Source organism: Sander lucioperca, chromosome 16, assembly GCF_008315115.2.
Source record: "Sander lucioperca isolate FBNREF2018 chromosome 16, SLUC_FBN_1.2, whole genome shotgun sequence".
Lineage (NCBI taxonomy): Eukaryota > Metazoa > Chordata > Actinopteri > Perciformes > Percidae > Sander > Sander lucioperca.
In genome coordinates this window covers 31,954,387-31,972,498 of record NC_050188.1, presented here as the reverse complement: position 1 = coordinate 31,972,498, position 18,112 = coordinate 31,954,387, and the positions used below count along the sequence as shown (strand labels likewise).

General features: G+C 39.9%; 1 long non-coding RNA gene across 1 annotated transcript; it reads left to right on the top strand.

Annotated features, from left to right (window-relative positions):
• The first annotated feature begins 1,759 nt into the window (after nt 1–1,759).
• LOC118493291 lies at nt 1,760–18,088 on the top strand. Its single transcript, XR_004895281.1, has 4 exons — nt 1,760–1,770; nt 2,780–2,785; nt 8,387–8,393; nt 17,956–18,088. It is a non-coding gene; the product is annotated as an uncharacterized LOC118493291 (long non-coding RNA).
• The last annotated feature ends 24 nt before the right edge of the window (nt 18,089–18,112 follow it).

Sequence of the window (18,112 nt, the reverse complement as noted above, 5' to 3'; positions counted from 1 at the left end):
TACAGTTTTTCTCATTTGCTAAGACACACTAAATGAAACTGGGATCCGCTTTATCTTCATCATCACATTATTAGCACAGCAGAAGTCTTCTCTTGCAAATGTTTTAACACTTTTTCATTTGTTTCACACATTTTTCACACCCTTTGTCAAAACAGTTACCACAGATCTCATTGAAAGACCCCGAACTCTATTGGATTCACTGTGGTGAACAAAAGGAAAACATCTATTCACAGCTGATAGAAAGTACTTGCATAATTAGAAAACTCTATGCACCTGTGTGAAACTCATTTGCACAACTCTTCAATCAGCAATCAGTCCTCATCCATCTATAAAAGATGCAACCTCTGTGTTGCTATTTGCAAGCATGGATCAAAGAGGCCATAGAGTAAGAGGCCATGGCAGAGGGGCCAGAGGAAGAGGAGCCCGTATGCGTGGTGGAGGCCATGGCAGAGGGGCCAGAGGAAGAGGAGCCCGTATGCGTGGTGGAGGCCATGGCAGAGGGGCCAGAGGAAGAGGAGCCCGTATGCGTGGTGGAGGAGCTGCAGCAGCAAGAGGACAAAATCAAGCTCAAGTTTCAAATGAAATTCGGGCAACAATTATTGACCATGTCATCAATCATGGCTTGTCCTTTAGAGAGGCTGGACAAAGGGTCCAGCCCATTCTGACTCGGAGCACTGTGGCATCTATTGTCAGGCTTTTTCGGAATGAGAACAGGTAATTCACAGTGTTACTGTAATGTATACCACTGTGTATTTCAGCTTTACTGTATTGCCCTGTTAGCAGAACAAACTGTGTCTACAGTAATGCAGATGTTTTATCAATCCCATTTATGTGACTGTCATACAGTAATGTCAATTTTGACATGCTTTTTGCTTTTACTTTATAGGATCCACACATTACCACACACTGGTGGCAGAGGAAAGATATTTAGTATTGAACAGGAGTCTGCCATTGTAGATATGGTAGTGGCAAACAATGCAATCAGACTGCGTGAAATCCAGGCAGCAGTAATTGCAGATCAGGGAGCATTTAGAAATATAAACAGTGTGAGTTTGGCAACTATAGATCGAGTCCTTAAACGACACCATGTCAGAATGAAGCAGCTGTACCGAGTTCCATTTCAAAGAAACTCTGACATCGTAAAGGAGGCACGATTCCAGTATGTGCAGTTTTTGTTATTGTAATACCTTGTTTACCATAGTTGCATGCGACTGGAATACTGTAATTTGCTTTATGAATTTGTTCTTTTTCTTAGAGAATAATGGAGCTTGAAGCTGAAGGGGCACATCACAAATTCATTTTTGTGGATGAAGCCGGCTTCAACCTCTGTAAAGTGAGGAGACGCGGGAGGAACGTCATTGGGCAGAGGGCCGCTGTCACAGTGCCAGGTTAGAGGGTGCCAATATCACCATGTGTGCTGCCATCTCCAATGATGGGGTCCTTTACCAGATACCAACCATTGGCCCATACAATACAGAACGCTCATCACATTTCTTGATTCATTGAAAGAAATACTGATTCCACCCGAAGAGAGAGGGCTGTTGAGGCCTGGCATGACTCTGTATGTCATAATTTGGGACAATGTGGCTTTCCATCACTCTCGCCTTGTGAACGAATGGTTTGCAGCACAGCCTTGTATTATGATGCACTTCCTTCCTGCATACTCCCCTTTTCTGAACCCAATCGAGGAGTTCTTCTCTGCTTGGAGGTGGAAGGTGTATGATCACCGGCCATATGAGCAGATGCCCCTCCTGGAGGCAATGAATGCTGGTTGCCTGGCAATAGGTGCAGAGGACTGCCAGGGATGGATGCGCCACGCAAGGAGGTATTTCCCTCGGTGCATTGCAAGGGAAAACATTCAATGCGATGTTGATGAGAACCTGTGGCATAATCGTCAAGAACGAATGGACTAAATGTGAAACATAAAATATATCTTTTTTTTTTTTTAAAGGTATTACCACCCATAAGTTTCCTTTGGTAGCTTTTTTCTTTTTTTTTCAGTATCCATTTGAGTTTGTAAAGTGTCATATTTCATATTGATGGCTGTATTTTGTATTTTGTTGTCCATTGTGTAATGATTGATTAAAAGAATAAATTAATTTGACCACAAGTTGTGGTGTTTGATGGAAATATTTGCTTATGTTGCATGCTTTTAATGTTTTGTGAGTGTTAGAGCATTTTGCTAACAAAATGAGTCATTTTGGCCATTGAGCTTCAGTTTTATCCTGTGTGTTAACTGTTTTGAAAATGTGATGTCAGAGTGGGCAAATGTGTTTAAGCAATTGAGAAAAACTGTAATGTAAGCAGCTCATTCACTTCAGGTGGAATGTCAGCACAGCAACAGACACCAACCGCAGCATCTTTAATTTTGATCAGGATAGGACATTTATGAGGTAGAAAACGACCAGGACAGTAAATATATATATTAGTAGTGAAGTATAGTAGTTTAGTATAGTTATATAGTTATTTCTTACGCCTAATACATAAGTGATGGAGAGATGAGAAAGTCGTATAAATTTCAGCGTCGTGAAGGAACGACAGCTGAGCACTGCTGTGGTCATCGTCAGCAAAATTTAATTCGTCTTTGAGCTTCCACACTTTCCCCTCCGACCATCAACAACGTCAAAAATGGATTGTGAAGATCAGAAGAGAAAAGTTTGTGATCTCTCACCACCAGGGCATGAAATTGGCACCCGCCCACCCGCCAAATGCGGGTAACTTTTGTGATTGGCGGGTGAAACTGTCAATCTACCTGCCACGTTGGCGGGTAGCCAATGAGAATTGAGTGATTCAGACACCTAACTATCGGTAAGCAGGGTACGCCGTTGCTTACGGGCCTGGTCCAATCAGGGGCCCGCATCACTGGAAGACATTGATTGACAGCCGGGGCCCCCTATCGCAATTTCAATACTCACACAATCCCAGCAGTCCCACGTGCAGCCACTGACCAAGCGGGAGTGAGAACGGGTGAAGTTAATTTCCTAGTTTCTGATATGAAGACGAGACGTGTGTGTGACTCGAACAACTCACATTTATCAACAAAACGTACAGCGAAAGACCGTCAAAACATTTCAGATCGTCCTGCCAACATGTAGACATTTTAACATCAATGTACGCTGTCACTGAAGCTGCTGCTGTTTCAATACTGTCGGCTATCTGCAGCGGGCAGGGCTGCTCCGTTTCCCCCGCGACTGACGCGCACACACAATCACACACAAACACACACACACACACACACACACACACACACACACACACACACACACAATCACACACAAACGCACACGGTGGATGCAGGAAAAAACGCAGATGAGACGTACAGGATGACCTAAATTGAGGACAGCTACTCTCGTTATTGTAAGTGTAATGATAAGTTAAAGTCCAATAAGTACTTTATGAAACCGTATGAATGTGTGTCCCAGGCCAGGATAGGAAATTAAATAACAATGTAAAGATCAACAAGCCACTGACAATGACAGATATGTTCATATTTGATTCATTCAATACATTCTTATTTTGTGTCTTAAATCCACCAGCCTTTTTCATATTTTACCAACATTTGCAGCATCCTGAGCCTTTTTGGTAAGGTTCCTAGGAAATCTCAGCCCAGAATAATGAATTAATAGTAATAGCCTAAGTATTATTCTCCCCAAAACAAGTTTCCCTTTTATTTATTTTTTTTATTTTTAAGAACTATACAAAAAAAATTATTGTGTTATGGTGCGCATTCACCAGTGTTTTGTTGTTGTGGTGCGCGTAGTCATCTCATCTCTTATATGCAGTGGCATAACGAGCCAACACCGGGCCCCTATGCAGGATTATCAAGGCGGCCCCCTTACTACAGCACGTGATGACGGAGCAATGTCCACGAGTAGGCTACCATCAATAGGACAGGACAGGATCATAGAGACACAGCAATTCCTGTTTTTCACCTTTATGACGCAAAAAAAAGTGGCTGGTAAAAAGTCCCTGTGGCAGGTGGATTTAAAAATCCACCTGCCACAGTGGCTGGTGGTCAAAAAAGTTAACTTCATGCCCTGCTCACCACACTCGTGTGACCCACCACCTCTCCCACCGCTAAACCGGCCTCCTCCACAGAACATTGTAGGCTACAGCTGGGCTGAGTTTGATAGCATGACGCCGAGTCAGCTTCTCAAACTCAGCCGCAGCGGCTTCCGCCACTGGCATTGTGCCAAACAAAAGACACCCACCAGTTACACCACCACCAAAAACCAAAACTAAACACACCTAAATATAATAAGAAATAAACACATACACACAAAAAAAGAGAAAAAGAGAGAGAGAGAGACGTTGTCTTGTGTCGTTTGATGTTAACGTAGTGCTACTTTGCACATTTTTGTGGGCCTGAGGTGTGTGTCACATTTTAGCTGCCAAAGCTCCGCTGCTCTCTCTCGGTCTCTGGTCCTGCTCACTGCTCCCTCAGGGTGAGAGGGGGAGGGGCCAGCGGCTAGAGCAGCAAAAGCCAATGTGTGCTTCTTTTACCGACGATATCTTTTGCGTTTCTTATCCAAACAAAGTCAAACTTGGCACTGCACTTACGCGTGCCCACAGCAAGACACCTTTCAAGTTTGAAATCCATCGGACTAACGGTTCTAGAGATATGCGCTACACACACACACACACACGCACACGCACGCACACACACACACACACACACACACACACACACGCACACGCACGCACACACACACACACACACACACACACACACACACACAGACAGACAGACGTTCCTGCAATTTATAGATAGATTTACACATGATGTCTGACTGGTGTCATTTTTAAATTAAGAACAAAATTTCATTTCATTTTCATTTTATTATACAGCAAAGTTAAAAATAACATTAAGTTAACATTATAAACGGGCCTGACTCAGTTTAAAAACTGGTTTCCAGCAGGTTCCTGTTTTACAGAAACATAAAACATTTGACAAAACTTGTCACAAACTTCCAGTACGTAGGGACAGAAACATTTGTACAGGACATCTGCATAGACTAGACAGGTACAGACAGCTAAAACAACAATACAGTTTCGGCACATAGGGATAAAAACATTTAGTACAAGACATCAGCGTGGGCTAGACAGATACAGACAACTGGAAACAACAACACAGACAGACTTTGGACAGTACATCAACAATCAGTGTGTACAAGTGTAATTGTTGAGAAGAAACAGTTTGTGTGCCTTTTTGAAATATTTGATAGATGGTAGTGCTCTGATGTGATGGAGAATGTCATTCCAAATTTTGGTATATGTATAAAAAAAGGATTTCTGACCATAGTTGTTTTTCTTCCAGTTCATCACATAAAAACAGCTTCTTGTGAATAAAACCTTCTTCTAAAGACTCAGCCAGCTGCACAGACTGCAGATGATCTCTCCACCATTACAGAGAGTTTATTAGTGCTGTTGATGACAGGACAGGACACAGAGACACAGCAGCATCAGGAGGACTGGTAGAGAGGAACTCCACCATGGTGTCCATGGGACAGGACACAGAGACACAGCAGCATCAGGAGGACTGGTAGAGAGGAACTCCACCATGGTGTCCAGGGGACAGGACAGGACACAGAGACACAGCAGCATCAGGAGGACTGGTAGAGAGGAACTCCACCATGGTGTCCAGGGGACAGGACAGGACACAGAGACACAGCAGCATCAGGAGGACTGGTAGAGAGGAACTCCACCATGGTGTCCAGTGTTGTGTCAGACGGTTTGTGGACTAACTAAATGTTTAAGTGTAACATTAAAACACAACTGATGAAATGATGAATATCCAACCCCTTGAGAAGCTCTCCTTGTGTCAAATATTTCTGATCACCACTGTTTTGTTTTATGTTAACTCTTGTGTTGTCCTCGGGTCAAATTTGACCCGTTTTCAAAGTTTTTTATATCAGAAATATGAGTTTCTTAACAACCAAATTGCCCCAAAATAATTTAGATGCATGCATGTACGTTGTATGGAACCCATACAACATATACATCCATGCATCCATGTTCTTCACAGGTAAGATTAATGATTACTTCCATTGAATTTTGGTTTTATTCAATTTCATGGCATTTGAAAATAAAATGTTTAAATGGTTTCAAAACAGCATCCTGACCAAACTCTGACATAAACCAGTCTGTGATTCACTCAACATCCTCTGATCTTAACTATTCTATTAGTCAAAATAATTCATATGCTTTTTTTCAAACTAAAAAATAGGTAGAATGTCATTTTATTAGGTTTATTGACCATGAATAAAAAAAGGGTTGAAAAGAGGGACAAAAGCATATAAAAGCCTCAAAAAAGTTGGGAAAACTTCCAAAAAATTTTTCAATTTTGACCCAGAATGACAAGTTCATGGACAACGGTGACGACAACACAAGGGTTAAACTATATCTTCTGAATGTTATAACAGAAAGTCTCACTACATTTTAAAAAGTTCTGACCTGTTTTTGACCTTCTTTCCTCAAATAACTGTACATTATTTTCTCATTAAGAAACAAACATGTTCATGATCTCATGTCTTAAATTCATCCCTGAACTGATGTTTTCTCTCTAAAGCCTCATTCCAAGAGCCTTTTCTTAATTAGTTTTTTCAACTGCTTACACACAAAATCTTTTCATGTCACATGATTTTTGAAACCTCACTCAAAGTGCAAAATTACACAGCAAATCTCCAAAACCATTTCTCAGCCTTTCACTCAGTTTAATTGCATAAAACACTTTTTTCAAAACAGTACACACAATTCTCTACCTAAGACACAAACATCTAACAGGAAGTGACTTGCTTTCCTTTTCTAAACACAACCAATCAAAATGTTACACTTATTTACCAGGGCACACACACACACTCCTCACATGTGCTAATGTAACAGATTATGGAAGTCTGTTAATAAATCTAGATTTAGATTCCGGGGCCACACCAACACAGCGAGAAGGACACAAGGAGTGTATAAAAATAGTATTTTCTGTTAAAAGTTAAAGTTTAAAACAATAATATTAGAATGACATCTCCTCGAATAAAAACCCGGGAGACCATAAAACCATGGATCGTCCAATGTTCTGTCCCAGGGTGAAACAATACCCGAGTCCAGTCCAGCCTGGATCAGCTCCGGGTTTCCCCGGTCGCCGGCCCGGAATGTCTTGCTTCAGCGGGGCTTGAATAACCTATTCCAATCCAGAGATCCGGGACCAGGAATTCCGTGGTGCCGTTCTGTTTCTGTCAGTGGAGAAATGGAAAAATCAATGGGTAGCCTACTCGTAGCCCGGCAACTTTAAAACAGTCTCGGATGACTAGAGTGACGACTTTCCTTTCCTGTACTTCATGTGGGCTCGTCAACAATACTGCCGTATCTGCTGCTCTGTCGTCGGCCCCTGGATCTGGCACCTTCACAGAAATGAACAACTACTAAAAAAAAAAACGGCTCCTTTAGCTCAAATGCTAAAAACACACACACGCATCAGTGTGGGAGAAAAGGACCACTTCCCTTTAGTCGGAGTTTTGTGAGCGTTGACACCGCAGAGTCTGGGAGTCGGCTCCACCAGGGACCAGGAGGTCCAGTCAGCAGCAACACCACCACGGGGGAAGAAGATCAGCGAGTCGGTCCGCTGCAGCACACGGTCGGTCCATCCGTCCAGAGCGGTGTCCCCCTATAAGAGATCTAGCCTCCTTTTATTGGGAGTGGTCTGATCAGCTGGCAATCAGATCTCTGATGTGAACGGGGCTCTACAGGTGTGTCAATAAGTGTTTGTTGTTGCAGTTCGTGAAAGAGGGAAAACAATACTATCCAGTGTCCACAACGAAATATAATAAAGTAAATCCACAGCAAACAATATAGAAAAACCACAGCAAACAATAAGGAAAAACACAGCAAGCAATAGAGTTTTAAGGCAAAAATCAATCAATAACAATTATACAAAAATAAACTAAGGTCATCAATCACACTGCTCCACTGGTTTTATATTATGACACAAACACATTGAAATAATATTCAAATGTATGCAAAAAAAGAAATAATAAAAGAACTAGCTAGTTGTGTGTGTTTAATGTGTATTTTCTTCTGATTAAAACAAAACTGTTTAAACCGTCCAATCAAACGCCTTCGGAACGTAGTTGGTTGCTATGGTAACAACAGGCAGACTCTCCGGCTGTCTTCAGCGGCTAACGTTAGCTAGCTGGCTTTTTAGACAATGCTCCATGGATGTGTTAAGCAATGTACTGTTAAAAGTTACCGCGACAACAATGGCTTCTCTTTAAAGTGGTATGGACAGTTTTCTTGGATGGAATAGAGTGAAAATAAGGACGAGCTGTTCTGCAGCATGTGCAGACATTTCCCCAGCGGAGCTGACAGCCATCTGCCAGAGAGGAGGCCCTCACAGAGCTCACGTTAAGTCACAAACGTGTTTACGCTTCTTGTGTTATTAATGAAGTAACCTAACCTAGCAACCTTCCTATTTAGTAAGAAAGTGTGAACACTGATGATGGCTTCTAGCTGAAAGGCGTTTGTGTTTTGCCCACATTAAATAAGAAGATAACTTATCTGTGAGTGACGTAGTTTTTAGTTTTCTTTGATCCTGTCACTGCGTGGACTCCATACACTGTCTAAGATTTGGCGCCTTGCTGGCCACTTTTCATTATATCTTTCATAATTCAAACAATGCTTGGCTGGAAGTTTTCATTCTTTGATTTTCTTTTACTGCTGGTAGCCATTTGCTGCTCATGATCTGACCATAGTCCTGAAGCAACAATGCTGTTGCATTGTTACATGTGTGATTTCTGCCTGATGTAGGCTAATCTATGTCATGCAGTATGTAAACGCCTTCTCTGCTGTGTGGGTTCATGTTTAGTTGCCACTTTGTGCAATAAAATGGTTAATTTTATAACAGTGCTGTGCAGAGCCAATGCTGCTGGTTCTGCCGGTGCAAATATATTTTAGCCTGAATAGGTTAAAACAGACAGGTTTTTATCTATATTGTTGTGTACAAACTTTTTAGACTGAGTTTTGTTGGTTGAGCATGTTGTAGGCAGTACTGTTATTGCCGTTGTAATGCAGTATGTTGGAAGGTAAAATCGTTGCTGTTTTTTCAGTTTGTCCTTTTTGCTACTTCGTCTTTTGAAAATGGCCCACTGACTTTTGTACCGGCCCGCCTAAAATACTATTTCTGCCTACGCCACTGTTACAAACGTGATGTTTTGTCCAATAAATATTTTCTGTTTTACTGTAACATTGCATTGTTTTTTACAGTGCACTTTTCAACCCCTCTCAGTAGATTACTTTCTCTCTAGAACATTGTAAATGTAGATATAGGCCTATGAAAGACAAAAGAGTGTTAGATTTAGAACAACAGTGTGTACATGGTATATGGGTCAATGACGTGACGCCCATTTTTTTGTGTCTATAAGGTTAAATTAAATTTAAATACATTAAATTTAAAAAACAGACAAACAAATTACGTTAATACATACTTTTTTAGAGGCTATATTTCAAAGAGTTTGGTTTTAATTAATTTTAAGAGAATAATTGGCGATTAATGGCAAAAATGTCTAAGTGGTGTAACCGTCAAAACTTTGTACCAAAATTTTTATCTTGCTTAAAAAGGTCAAATTTCTTAATAAAAAATCCCATAAACTACTTGGGCATTAACCTAAATTAAAGGTTATTATACGTATTTACAATATATTTTAAAATGATGCTTATATTTATTTTAATAATTTAGGGAATCCTGTCAGTCATGCTAGCTTCCTGAAATGTCAAGTGGTGTAACCACCATTTAAGGTGCCATTTTGTTGAAATCAGCAAGAAGACCACATGACAGGAAGTTACATCAGAGAAAAGGACCCCTGATCAGCATAACTGCTGCATCACAAGGTTAATAACTCTCTGATAAATATAAGTTAATAAGACATTTTTAGGTTAAGTTCAGTTCTTTGGTTCACATGTCAAATGGTATGACCCAAGTAAAACATTGAAAAACATTCTTTTGAATAAAAATTAGTATTTAGTGTAAAAATTATGTTTGATTATTTACACCAAGGCCATATGCTGATATATGTGTCCATTATAATGCCTGACAAATTTGATTTTACATTGAAATGTCAAATGGTGTAACCGGTTACACCATTTGACTCCTATTACAAGCCTCTCAATTTTTGGCCAATCTTTTCAAATATAACTAGTTCAGTTACTGGTTCAAGAGGTTATATGAACTTAATTACTATTTAGAACTATTTGTATGTGTTCATTGTTTGTATTTTTTAAAAGTGGAGGTAATGTATCCAACACTTTATTAAGATAGCTTATTTAGCTAGGCTAGGCTAAATCATTATAGTGCAAGGACTTAGTGTTTAAAAAAGGTTTTACCCTTAAATTAAAATTTCCATACCATTCCTTTGCAATGTTACAATAATTTCTTAACAATTTAATAACATAGAATGAGGCAGTTGAACTGTGACCCCTAATGTGGTACAAGAACAGCAGCTTTAAAATACCTAAAACATTTTGGGATTATTTAATTTAAGTATAAAATGTTACTTAAATATTAAAAATGCCATTGAAAAAATGCAGTTTATCAAATTGAATTCAGATAAATGCACCAGAATAAGTTAAAGAGCTCATATTATGCTCATTTTCAGGTTAATAATTGTATTTAGAGGTTGTACCAGAATAGGTTTACATGGTTTAATTTTCAAAAAACACCATATTTTGTTGTACTGCACATTGCTGCAGCTCCTCTTTTCACCCTGTGTGTTGAGCTCTCTGTTTTAGCTACAGAGTGAGACCTCTCACTTCTGTTCCATCTTTGTTGGGAGTCGCACATGCTCAGTAGCTAGGTAAGGACTTCTAGCCAGTCAGAAGCAGAGTATGAGGGCGTGCCCTGACAGTACCTAGATAAGGACTACTAGCCAGTCAGAAGCAGAGTATGAGGACGTGCCCTGACAGTACCTAGATAAGGACTACTAGCCAGTCAGAAGCAGAGTATGAGGGAGTGCCATGCTAACAGCTAGGCGAGCATTATAACGTGTGTTACGAAGTGACCAAGTAAAGGCTGGACTACAATAGAGCTGTTTGGAGCAGTTTGTGAACAGTGTTTTCTGTTGGAGATGGTAAGTTCCTTTGGGGTGGACTTTGGGCTTTTTCACTTTGTAAACCTATGACATCCCAAAAAGTATAATATGAGCGCTTTACCTGTAAACATGTTAAAGAGCATGCACAACCCTAAACAGACTTGCTTCTCCCTCTCCCTTTTACCGATCTACCTCTTTCTCACACACAAATACTGTTCACACATACACACACAATTTGTTAAGATGTTAGTTGTTTAATTTAATCTAATGAGTTTTAAATTTAAATATTTGTCATTGAAATGAAATTAAACGCCAAGTTCAATAAACTACTTTGAGTTTAGTGTCACTTACAAGCATCACGTCAGGTGGTGTAACTGGTTTGTGTCAAATGGGGTAACCAGTATTTTTCTTGAAAAAATGATAATGTGCAGGTAAATTAATGTTTGATAAAATGTAATACTCTACTCCACTGTAGAAACACATTTTTAAGACTTTTTACACAATTTGTCCAAGATTATTTAGAAAACAAATGTTGTTTCCAGCATGTCTACCACTTGATATTGCAATAACAAATATAATTTAAATTTAGAAGTAATCCTAATAAAATCTATTTTTGGGTGAAATTTGGAAATAGGAGTTATATTTGTATGAGTGCACTCACAAACAATGTAGTGGATGAAATATTAAATATTAATCATTCCTTTGTGGTTACACCACTTGACATTTTAGGTCCATTTGGTCCTACCTTTGATAAAAAAATGGTGAAAATCCTATTTCAAATGAAATAAAATGTACAATAACACAAAATATAAATTTTAACGAAACTCAAGGATGCCTTTAAAAAAGCTTTTTCAAAGTTTTTTAATTTTTTCATCTGGCCAACCCTTATTCGTCATTGACCCATATCCAAAAATGTACTATTATGAAAAAAGTGTTTGCCATTTGATGCAGATGCTTTATTTTGAGATGTGTTTATGGTATTCTGAATGCAGCGTTTCATTTTGAAGGAGATGTGAGGCATTTTGCATTTTGTGTGTGCAGTTTTGGGAATTGTGTGTAAAGTTTTGAAAAAAGGAAAAAACTAAGTCCTCAGCCTTCTGTAGATTTGCCAATGAAATAATTGTTCTCCTCCAAATGAAAAACAAAGTCACTGTCCTCATTTAACAACTTCTGCCAGGGGTCAAAATCAAAAAAGGTTTTAGAAATCTATCCAGGAATTACATTTCTTTCAAACAGATAGGGTTAGGGTTATAAATTGTTGACCGTAGAACATGTCACCTTCAATTACATATTTTCTTATGTTCATTTGTTCTGAGGTTATTTATTTGTATCTAAACACAGTATTGTGTAAGTGCTGCTTGTAATGACCACAGTAAAATACACAATGTTTTGTGAGAGCCCTAAACAAAGGCTGTGGTATCATTTTATTTTTAATTTCACTGTAGCAAAATTATATGTGGAACGGCCATCAACTGTATTTTATATACAGTCAATGGTAACGGTTTTAACAAACAATAACATTAACAACTATAACAACAACAATAACTATATTCTCTGAATGCTCTGCCCTCCACAGTACCACGCCACAAACATATTGACACCTCTACTTAGACCAGGCTTTTACAAGTGGACCATTCTGGTAATTTAATAGGAGGCATGCGACTACATACAGCTGGTTAATATTTCCAGACACGTTTAGGGGGATAACTGTGTCAAAGAATTTGTGCTCCTTCAACCGACGAATTAGCCGCTCAACATGCACCCTAAGGCGTGCAATAGACTGGGTCTCCCTGACCTCGTTTGCTGGCATTTGAGGTCTTCCAGCTAGGAATGCAGGCCTGTACACTTTACAAGGCACACAGTCATCCACCAGGAAGCCTCTGTCCACCATGATTGCCATATCCGGCCTGAGCAGTTTACATAGTCCTGACTCCACAAGGATCTGCTTGTCACTGACTGAGCCAGCAAAGAGGGGAGAAACAAAGGTTACAGCACCATGAGAGGCCATGCCAATCATCCCCCTCAGTGTACAATGGGACTTGTAACTGGAATAAACTTCACTCTGGAGTAAAGGAGAGGAAGGTGTTTGGCATCTGAGCTCTGTGCAGTCCAGGATAACTGTAGTGTCTGGGTAATCTTTGAACTCTGCTGGCAAGCGCTCATTGATTTTGTTTTGGGGTATCCAAATTCGCTGTGAGCCGAGAACACAAAACAAAAAATGACTCCAGGTGTGAATGATCCTGCTAACAGTAGACTGGTGTACCCCATACCGGTCAGCCAGGTCCTTCTGCTTCAGTCCAAGGGCTAGGTAGTTCAGGAAGAGGAACAGTTCATCTACTGGCTGTATAGACTGTGTCTGTACCATGGCTGTACTTTGCCTTGCTGAGTCACCATCTGCAGGTCTTCTTCTGGTCCCCCGAACCATGTACTGCAGCGATGGTTCAATGACCTGCTAAAACCGCATCAGGTGGTCATAACATTTTTTAATTGAACACACTAACACTATAGCAGGGCTCAACATTAAAAAAAATGTACCAGTAAAGCTAGACCAGGGGTCATCAACTACATTTTTCCAAGGTCTAGAATTTTTTTTTTTTTTTGTAGGATAATTACAGTAACGAGTGTAGCGTTTGTTCATCTGCGCCAGCAGCATCATCGTGTGTGTGTGTGTGTGTGTGTGTGTGTGTGTGTGTGTGTGTGTGAAAGCGAATGTCTGTGTCCGAGCCACCAAATCGCTGTAACCCGAAACGTTGCGTGAGTGACAGCTGCTCCAGCTGCTGCCTCAGCTGGGCAACTTCATCCCGAAGACTCTCATTCTCAGAGACCACCAAGTCCACAAACGCAGAGTCCGGCCTTGAACAATAATCATGATCGTTGTCACAAAGAGTGCCAGCAACTTGTCGGTCTCCATCCTCTCCGGTCTGGCTCTGATCCGCTCCTGTACCCCAAGTCTTACTTTTCCGAGAGAGAAGTTATTCCAGGGAAACAAGACAGGAACGGCGCCTGGCTTTAGCCTCCTTCTACCCCCTTCAGCCGCCGGCTCGACGACGTCCTCTGACACAAAGTGTCTACTGCACACACGAGTGTGGTGAGAGATCACAAACTTTTCTCTTCTGATCTCCACAATCCATTTTTGACGTTGTTGATGGTCGGAGGGGAAAGTGTGGAAGCTCAAAGACGAATTAAATTTTGCTGACGATGACCACAGCAGTGCTCAGCTGTCGTTCCCTCACGACGCTGAAATTTATACGACTTTCTCATCTCTCCATCACTTATTTATTAGGCCTACTGCTAAGAAATAACTATATAACTATACTAAACTACTATACTTCACTACTATAATATATATTTACTGTCCTGTCCTGGTCGTTTTCTACCTCATAAATGTCCTATCCTGATCAAAATTAGAGATGCTGCGGTTGGTGTCTGTTGCTGTGCTGACGTTCCACCGGAAGTGAATGAGCTGCTTACATTAATGCAGAAGCTCTAAAGAGCCTTCCGTGCATAAAGCCCATTGTAGGCCATCCAGAAGCTTTTTTAATCCATCGTGGAATTACAGTTATCTTTGTAAACATAAATAAATAATTATGACTGCAAAAATCACCTGCGATAAATCAACAGCGATACATCCATGACTGAACAGCTGTTTAGTCATGTTTCTGTATGAAAATACTTTTTCTCTGGTTTCTTTGGGCAGGATCCAAGATGGCGCCGCTGACTGATAGGTGCATCGACCAATCACATGAAGTTGTGTCAACCTAAAAGGTGTTAGTCAACCAATAGAAAAGCCTGGCAGGAGGGACTTCTAGTGTGTGTGTGTGTGTGTGTGTGTGTGTGTGTGTGTGTTTGTGTGTGTGTTTGTGTGTGTTTGTGTGAGAGTGTGTGTGTGTGTGTGTGTGTGTGTGTGAGAGAGAGAGCGAGTGTGTGTGTGTGTGTGTGTGTATGTGTGTGTGAGAGTGTGTGTGTGTGTGTGTTTGTGAGAGAGAGCAAGTGTGTGTGTGTGTGTGTGTGTGTGTGTGTGTGTGTGTGTATGTGTGTGTGAGAGAGTGTGTGTGTGTGTGTGTGTGTGTGTGAGAGTGTGTGTGTGTGCGTGCGTGTGTGTGTGTGTGTGTGTGTATGTGAGAGAGAGTGAGTGTGTGAGTGTGTGTGTGTATGTGTGTGTGAGAGTGTGTGTGTGTGTGTGTGTGTGAGAGAGTGTGTGTGTGTGCGTGCGTGTGTGTGTGTGTGTGTGTGTGTATGTGTGTGTGAGAGTGTGTGTGCGTGTGCGTGTGTGTGTGTGTGTGAGAGTGTGTGTGTGTGTGTGTGTGTGTGTGTGTGTGTGTGAGAGAGAGTGTGTGTGTGTGTGTGTGTGTGTGTGTGAGAGAGAGTGTGTGTGTGTGTGTGTGCGTGCGTGTGCGCAGATGACACATACAACTAACCCTTTTGGGATAAAAGCGTATGGACATTTCTGGGGAAAAATAGTTTTATTTATTTTGTTAGTTACAGTTTATTTGTTTCCCCTGATTGTTAACACTTGGAAAAACAATTTCCAAAGCCAAAAACTCTTTGTTATAAATTAATGTGACATCCCTGCAGTATGTACATCCTGATAGGCCAGGTTCTCCTGAAAGAAGTGATGTCTAGAACTTGATTGTGCATCCCAGGGTTGAGGTAATACAAACATGATTACACAAGGAGACCTGGCGGTTGGAGAGATTGGAAAACAAATGGCTTAGACCTGAGAGGGTTAATATATCACACTGATCTTTGCATCATATTCTATATTATATTTGTATTACATCTCTATATTAATACAGACAAACACTAAGTAACATTATTAATAACAATATATTTAAGTCTATATGTCTATGATTATTGTGACTCTCTAACCTGCGTATCATATTCAGTGAGCATTGTTGGAAGGAGCCTGAGATCTCAGATTTTCATTACCAACGACTGCTTCTCTGTAATTGTTGTTAATATGACAATAAATAACTCAAACCAGTCTGGTGTACCCCCCCCCCCCCCCCCAATAATCAGAACAGGCCAGGTTAATGAAGTCATTAAATGACCGAGTTTAAATTCTGTGGCAAGCAAATATTTGTTAAGATGTGTATAATTCCTTAAAAATAGAAACACAGCCCGGAATACGTAATGTTTTGAACCTGCAGAAAGTTGAGAACAACCCAGCAGATTATTTAATGAATACTAATAATATTTACATGTATAAAGATATTTGCATGAAGAAAAGGCACAATTTGTTACAGAAAAGTTCACCAGAATGAAGGAAATGAAGCGTTTGATGCTCCAAATTTCCTGGGGGACGACCACCAGACACCCCGGTTATAATATGTCCTCCCCAATGTTGAGACAAACGTTCTCGCTAGATAGGTGGAGATCTCAACCCCCCACAATGTTGATCCCAAAGTTACGTCCCTTGCTGTTAACATAGACCTGCTGACTCTGCTGCTATTAATCACACCACTGTCACTTCACATCAAAATCTTTGTCTCCAAATGCTCTAGCATAGTTTCTATTTTTGAATACTCTTAGTTTGATAAACTTCCTATTTATTTCTTGTACTTTCTCTATTGATCTGTATTTCTGTGGCCGTGCTGCTGCAACAACTGGATTTCCCCGCCAGAGATCAATAAAGGCTGATCTTATCTCCCCTCTTTATGATCCAACATCTACAGGTTAGGGTCACGTTCATTAAGGCTCTGTGAGAACACTGAATACTCAGAAGTTACAAAATACAGTAAGCATATGTGTGGATTTACATAAAGAGCCAGACGTCTGGAGTATTACAAGTTTGACTGAACAGCAAAACAAGAATAAAAGATCAATTATATTCAATGTCTGCAGAAACACAACAGAGAGAAACTGTCCCTAAATTCATGTCATTATTTCATAAAAATAATAATGGCATTATATGAATGCTAAGAAACGTATGAATGGAAACATCCCACATTTTATTTTTAATTGTCATTCCTGTGTGCTGTGCTGGTATTTTAAAAGGTTTAGTAACAGACAGCTTATGTTGTGCCAATAAGATTTGTCTTTTGAACATTAATGATTTAAAAATGACAAAATAGACACAATTTAAATGAAAGTACGTTGATATATAATCATGTGTAGCCTTCTCTGGAACGTACCACAAATGTAGCTGCTGAGATAAACTGAAGTCATCAAAGTAAGATGCTGATAATCACAACATGGAGAACATCAACTTTGGTTTTTCAACCAGGAAAAAGTGGTTTTGTTGTTGATTCCATCTGTTGTTTAGTTTTTTCATTATGATAAAAATGTTACTAAACAAGCTGCCAATGTGAAGGTCCTCTTTTTAAAACAACTATTTCAGACGCTGTGAGTCATCCATATTCAATTCACCTTTCCTTTATATCAATAAACTAAAGATCATAAAGTTTACAGCACAAAGGACAGAAACAAACTAAATGTAGCCACAATATTCATATAATTTTAGCTGCAGTCACAGATGTGTAAGCATGTGGAATCACAAAAAGAGAAGATTTGGAATATTAAGAACTTTATTGAAAAGAAAAACAGACGTACAAAAGGAATAAAATATCAGAACAGCTTCATTCAACATTTATACTTAACCCAACACAGGAAGTGATAAACATAAGACAGAAAACATCCCTCCTCCCAAAATAGCAGGAAATATTTACATTTCTATCAGTGAGCTGAGAAGCTGAAAACATCCCACAACCCTTTGTCTCAGCTCAAATTAAAATATAATAATGTTTCAAAACAGATCCAAAGATAGATATTACGAAACAAAAAACAACAACACACTCCTGATTAATTAAGAAAAATCTCAAAGACATAAATTATTTCTTACTTCAGCCTGGTTGGAATCAAAACAAGATCTTCAGAGAGAGAGAGTGTGTGTGTGTGTGTGTTGTGTGTGTGTGTGTGTGTGTGTGTGTGTGTGTGTACGCAGAGGGGTGGGCAACATTGATCCAACCTATCATTGTATCTGTGATTTCATGTTATGATATAATTCACTGCAGTGAACATTTACACCTCCGGGACATTTT